The sequence below is a fragment of the Octopus bimaculoides genome, chromosome 12 (genome assembly GCF_046866305.1).
Source record: "Octopus bimaculoides isolate indiv1 chromosome 12, ASM4686630v1, whole genome shotgun sequence".
In the NCBI taxonomy this organism is placed as follows: Eukaryota; Metazoa; Mollusca; class Cephalopoda; order Octopoda; family Octopodidae; genus Octopus; species Octopus bimaculoides.
In genome coordinates, this window is record NC_142939.1 from 55,663,663 (window position 1) to 55,670,736 (window position 7,074).

The 7,074-nt window shown below is 32.0% G+C and overlaps 1 protein-coding gene across 1 annotated transcript in view; it reads left to right on the plus strand.

Annotated features, from left to right (window-relative positions):
• LOC106870123 (uncharacterized) overlaps positions 1-6,865 on the plus strand; it is a 61,228-nt gene extending 54,363 nt beyond the window's left edge. The window contains exon 5 of the transcript XR_016243850.1: positions 6,335-6,865. The gene's annotated coding sequence lies outside the window, so the exon portion shown is untranslated. The remainder of the gene's footprint in view (positions 1-6,334) is intronic.
• Positions 6,866-7,074: the final 209 nt, after the last annotated feature.

A 7,074-nucleotide genomic window follows, 5' to 3' on the forward strand; every position in this document is an offset into this window, starting at 1 on the left:
TTCTGTAAAATATCTGAGTGACACGATGTTGTGTAAAGTGAAACTTAAAACGAACTATTCTCCCATAATACCTTTCATATCTTCTTTGTTTAGCCATTTTTTTTTTCTTTTAAATTTTGTTTTTCGATTACATAAATTGTTATTTTTTTGAGTTACCCATTTTGATGGGGTTGTGGGTCTGGTGCTAGATCTGGCCACACCCACTCTTTTTTTTTAATTATTTTTTAAAAATCACTTTTGAAAAAGAAATTTTTTTTTTTTTTTACAAATAGTTTTTCTTTTCCATTATGTTTGATGTAAGTTTTTTTAAAGTTTTTTTTAGTTTTTTAAAATTTATAATTTCGAAATGTAAAAATGGCCTTTTAAAATCTAAGAAGTAAATACTTGTTTATTATTGTAGGCAAGATTTATAATCTTTATGTTCTAGAAACAGATCTTGCCGAACTCTTACTTTTCCTTTCATCTCCCCTGGGGATTGATGAAATAAAAGCAGCAGTCAAAAACTGGGGTTGATACTATTAACTGACCCCCCTCCTTTCAGAAATTGCTCACCTTGTGCCTAATTTACTAACAACTTTTATTATTATCATTATTATCATTATTACCCCTCCCCTGAAATTCCTGGCCTTGTGCCAAAATTTGAAATTATTATTATTTTTATTATTTTTATTATTATTATTATTATTAAGGCAGCGAGCTGGCAGAATTGTTAGCACGGTGGGTTAAAATGCTTAGTGGCATTTCGTCCATCATTACGTTCTGAGTTCTAATTGCACCAAGGTCGACTTTGCCTTTCATCCTTTTGAGGTCGATAAAATAAGTACCAGTTGAACACTGGGGGTTGATGTAATCGACTCATCCCCACCTTCCCTAAGCTGCCCTTGTAGCAAAAATTTGAAATTATTATTATTATTATTGAGGCATTGACCTGGCAGAATCATAAGCACGTGGGACAAAAAACTGCTTAACGGGATTTCTGTCTTTACGTTCTGAGTTTGAAATCTGCTCAGGCTGACTTTGCCTGTCATCATTTCGGGGTCGATGAAATAGGTACCAGTTGAGCATTGGAGTTGATGTAATTGACTAGCCCTTCCCCCACAAGATTTCAGGATTATTATTATTATTTTTATTTTTATTTCTATTATTATAGTGGTGAGCTAGTAGAATCATTAGAATGTTGCACAACATGTTTTGGGTTATTTTTTCCAACGTTCTTCTTTCTGAGTTCAGTTCCTGCTGGACGTCAACTTTGCCTTTCGTCCTTTCAGGTTCAATAAGACAAAGTACCTGTCAAATACTAGGATTGATATTATTGACTAGCTCCTCCCCAACCACTCAAAATTGCTGGCCTTATAACTAATTTAGAAGCAATTATTTTTAATTATGGGAGCTATTTTCACTTACCCAACTAATGTTCCTTGGTAACTAATTTGAATGTCGCAATTTATTCGTCTTTTATTAATCTGTGGCCTTGTATCGTATCTGTGTAATGGTTCCTTGTCAAATGTATTATTATTATTATTATTATTATTAGTGTTACTATTAATGTTACTCTTATCTAAGGCAGTGAGCTAACAGAATCATTTGAGCACCAGACAAAATACTTAGTAGCATTTTGTCTGACTCTTTTATGTTCTGAGTTCAGGGTCTTTAAAATAAAGTACCAGTTAAGTACTGGGGTCAGTGTAAACGACTAACTCCTTCACCCTACCTAAAATTGCTGGCCTTGTGCCAGAATTTAAAATCATTATTGTTACTGTTGTTGTAGTGGGGGTCATGATGTGTCAGTAAGTTCTCGGCAAATGAAGTGTACAGTACGGTATTTGATTCTACTGCTGTTAACGGGGAAAGGCATTATTGTCACACCTTCTGCTTTCTCTTCTTCAAAATATATGTAGGGTATCAGGCTGATGCCCCAAATTATTTATGCGGCAGGGAAAAAAAAAAAATCATCTGTGGTGGTGAGCATTTGGTGAACCGAGTGAGTCTTCAAACCGTTTAGGAAAGGCATGAATGCTGCAATCTCACATCTCCTTTCTATAAAGCTGAAGTTTCTTGTCTCAATGTTATTAGTATTATTGTTATTATTAGGGTGGTGGGTTGGCAAAATCATTGGGGCACTATTTGTTCCAACTCGTTAAACATTCTGAGTTCATGTCCTGCTGAGGTTGAATTTTGCTTTTCATCCTTCTGGTGACATTTAGATTAAGTAGTAGACAAGCACCGAGGTCAAAATAGTCAGCTGTTCCTCCCCAATCCTCGAAAATTCTGGCCTGTGCTTGAATCAGAAACTATTGTTATTCTAATTATTATTCTAATTATTATTCTAATTATTCTAATTATTATTCTAATTATTATTATGAAGGCAGCAAGCTGGCAGAATCATTAGTGCATCAGGCAAAAAAACTTTGCAGCATTCATTCTGGTTTTTTTATGTTCTGTGTTCAAATCTTGGTGAGGTAAAGTTTGCTTTTTATTCCTCTGAGGTTGATACAATAACATATGCCAGTCAAGTATAGAGAGCAAAAATTGCTAGCCTTATACCAAAATCAGAAACTATTATTATTATTATTATTATTGTTATTAACGAGGGTGGCGAGCTGGCAGAGTCGTTAGCATGCTGGGCAAACTGCTTAGCGGTATTTTGTTTGCCTCTATGTTCTGAGTTCAAATTCCGCTGAGGTCAACTTTGCCTTTCATCCTTTCGAGGGTTGATAAATTGAGTACCAGTTGTGTACTAGGGGGGGGGGGGATCTAATCGACTCAATCCCTTCCCCCCAAATTTGAGGCCTTGTACCTCCACTAGAAAGGATTACTACTACTACTACTACTACTACTACTACTAAGGTGGCAAGTTGGTAGAAGCATTAGCATACCAGGCAAAATGCTTAGTGGCATTTCACCTGTCTTTAGGGCTTGACTTCAAATTCTGCCAAGGCCGACTTTGCTTTTCATCCTTTTGGGAGTTGATAAAATAGGTACCAGTTGAGCACTGGGGGTTGACATAATCGACTTATCCCCTCTCCACAAAAATGGCAAAATTTGAAACCATTATTATTATTACTATTGTGGTGAGCTGGCAGAGTCGTTAGCATGCCAGACAAAATGTTTAGCAGCATTTCATATGTCCTTACGTTCTGAGTTCAAATTCCGCCAAAGTCGAATTTGCCTTTCGTCCTTTTGGGGTCGATGAAATAAGTACTAGTTGAACATGGGGATTGATGTAATCAACTCATCTCCTACCCACGAAAATGGCTGCCCCTGTGGCAAAATTTGAAACCATTATTATTATTATTATTATTAAGGTGGTGAGCTGGCAGAATTGTTATCATGCCCAGTAAAATGCTTAGCGGTATTTAAACTGCCACTACGTTCTGAGTTCAAGTTCTGCTGGGGTAGACTTTGCCTTTCAAAATTCCAGGGTTGATAAATTAAGTACCAGTGAAACACTGGGGTCAATGCAATTGACGAGTCCCCTTCCCAAAAATTTCAGACCCTGTACCTATAGCAGAAAGGATTATTATTATTATTATTATTATTATTATTATTATCATCAAGGTGGATTGCTCGCAGAATCATTGGTGCGTTGGACAAAATGCGCAATGGCATTTCTTCCATCTTTGCATTCTTGAGTTTAAATTCTGCTGGCATCAACTTTGCCTTTCACCCTTTTAGAATTAACAAAATAGGTTCCTTCAACTGAGGTTGACGTAATCAACTAACTCTAACCCCACCTGCTGCAATTTCAGGTCTTATGCCTGCAGTAGAAAGGAGTATTATTATTATTATTATTATTATTATCATGAACTGTTGTATCTCAGTGACAAACTTCGTTGTAGAGGTAAAAGTAAGCTCTCAGCAATAATGAGTTCCTGAACTCATTTTCATTTCCCGGTTGAAGCTAAGTCACTTCTCTTACACAACATTATGACCCCCTTTTGGAGAAAGGGCCTGGACTTCAGTCACACAATCTCACCCCTCCTCCTCCTCCTCCCTGGTATATATAACTGTGTCTTTGTGTCTACCAAAAATTTAAAAAAAAAAATTTTTTAACTATAGAAAAAGTTGAATGTTTTGTCAGCCATAAGTTTGTAATGCATGCTAATGTTATAACAAATATACACATATATATCTATGTACTTATATGTATATACACTTATGCATTTATATATATATATATTGGTATATATATATATGCATATGTGTACATATGCATGTGTGTACATATATGCATATACATATATAGATATATGTACATATACATATATATTATATATGTGTATATATATTATGTATGTATATATATATATATATATATATATATATATATATATATATATATATATATATATATATATACACATGTATATATATATATATATATATATATATATATATACACATATGCTTTTATATATATATATATATATATATATATATATATATATATATATATATATATATGCATATACTTTTTATTCTTGTTTGATTATTTTTATTCCTCTGTCATTTTTTTTTCTTTGAATTTCTTTTTTTTGTATTTTTAAATTTGATTTTTTTTTTTCTTTTGTGGGATTTTGTTTTTGAAATGTCTGAGAAAGAAAGAAAGAAAAAAAGGCAGTATTTATTTCAAAGTTGAGGAAGTCTGATAAAAAAAAAAATAAATAAATAAAACAAATCAGTAACAACAAAAAACAAAAACAAAACAAATCTTACTCTTCCTTCACAATTTATATATTACACATATATATTTTTTTGTTTTTTTTGTTTTCATTCTTAAAATTTACTTCAAGATTATTTACTTGTAATGCATTTTACATCATTTTTATCCAGAATTTCCACAGCTTCCATCCATAATACCATGGCTGTGACGATTAGATTTGTTTGTTTTTGTTTGTTCTGTTTTTTTTTTTTTTTTTTTTTTTTTTTATTCAACAAACAAGAACGTTGGTAAAATTCTTTTTTACTGAAGAATTTACAAATAATAACTACAACAACAACAACAACAACAAATAAAGAAACAACCTGAGAGTTTTTGTGAAACAAAAACAAAATGAAGAGCAAAAACAAAAAAAAAAATTTAACTTTTTTTCTGTCTTTTTGTTCCATTTTATTTAAATCCCCCTTTTTTTGTCAAAGTACCAAGAAAACATTAAAAAAAAAGAGAAATTGAATTATTTTGTTTCTTTTTGTTGTTTATTTTTTATTTTAAGTTTTTTTTTTGTTTTTCAAAATTTTGCATCTATACATGGGAAGTTGGTAGACTTTAATGCTTGTAGAATTACAAACATGCTTAAAATATGGATGCACTTGTTTATATAGGCTTTAACATGAGTGTACTTTAACCTATCAGCCTACATAATTATCTATCTATCTATCTCATCTATCTATCTATCTATCTATCTATCTATCTGTGTATGTATGTGTGTGTGTATATATATATATATATATATATATATATATATATAAAAACACATAAAAGCACCCACTACACTCTCTGAGTGGTTGGCGTTAGGAAGGGCATCCAGCTGTAGAAACTCTGCCAAATCAGATTGGAGCCTGGTGTAGCCTTCTGGTTTCACCAGTCCTCAGTCAAATCGTCCAACCCATGCTAGCATGGAAAGCGGACGTTAAATGATGACGATATATATATATATATATATGGATGGATGGATAGATAGATGTATGTATATATTTCAAGTGATAGCTTGTCCAGAATTTCACTATAATTTTACACAAAGATTGTAGAGATGGCCAAGACAGTAGAATGCTTGAATAAAACGCTTTACTGTATCACTTATGGAACCCAGATAAAAGTTCACTCAGCTGGTGTTAATTGTACAAGTTTTAGTAAGAAATTCATCAATTCAATTGACTATTGTTATACCTCAACTTCCTGAAATTGACCCAGTGCCTAGGGTAAAGTAGTGAATATTAATTAGATATATTTGTAACTAGTTTTGAATCGTATGCTTAACTTAGGAGAGCTAAATGCAATTCTCAGTTCACGCGTGTTACACATATGTAAGTCATGCACACTAACACAAATGCACCCATGTACACTGTATCTGTTTAGTAAAGCCGTTGTTAAATGCGGTAATGACTGATCAATGTAATAATGTTCAGTACTAGCTAGTCTATGTTTAACGATCTAATTAATTAATTAATTAGCTTTCAGATCATCAATTTATTCAATGCTGTATATTTATGTTTAGTCTATTCGTATATTGATTTGTTTTTATTTTTGAATTTTTGTTAGACTATTTCTAAATACCAGCATGCTGAGCTGGCAGGAAAAATGTGGGATTAAGTTTTGATTTTCTTTGGTTTGTAGTAAAGCGGTAAAAACAAAGAGAGAAAAAAAAAAAAAAAGACATCAAAACTTTAGAAAGAAACTGAAACTTCAAAAACATTGCTTGTCCATTGTGAATTGTGAATACCAAAGAAGACTAATAACTTCCTATTATCGTTTCAATTCCTACAAATTCAGTTTTGCATTGGCTCTGAACAGAACTGTTTGTTTTGTAGTTGAGCTTGCTCTATAGTCCAGGAGAATAGCCCTTCTTCTCCAAGTGCTTTAATATAACTGGCAGCTAAGTCTCTTTGGCTATGGAAACATGGTATGGATTATTACAATAACTTGTAAGACGACAAATTTCAAAGAACAAACTTTAAGAAAGAAAAAAGTGAACAAAAACCTTGGAAGAAATAAAGAAAACCTGAAAAAGAACAAAATAAAAATCCTAACCCCCTCCCACAAATATTGAAAAAAAAAAAAAACTCCCCAGAGATTGTTTTCATGAACGTCTTCAGATTTCTTAGTGGTTAACTTCAAATTTATTTTGATTAAAAAAATGTTTTTGTATTTTTGTGTACTTTTTAGAAGCAAAAGTACTTTTTTCTTTTTTTGTAGATAGTGACTTTGTTTAAGTTGTCCAACAAATCTAGATATTTCAGTTGTTGTTTATAGCAAAGCTATTCAATAGAATACTCTGGAAAAAACAAAAGATTAATAACATTAAAAACAACAAAAAGGAATTTAAAAAAATATTGTTTTTTTTTATCTAAAAGTCA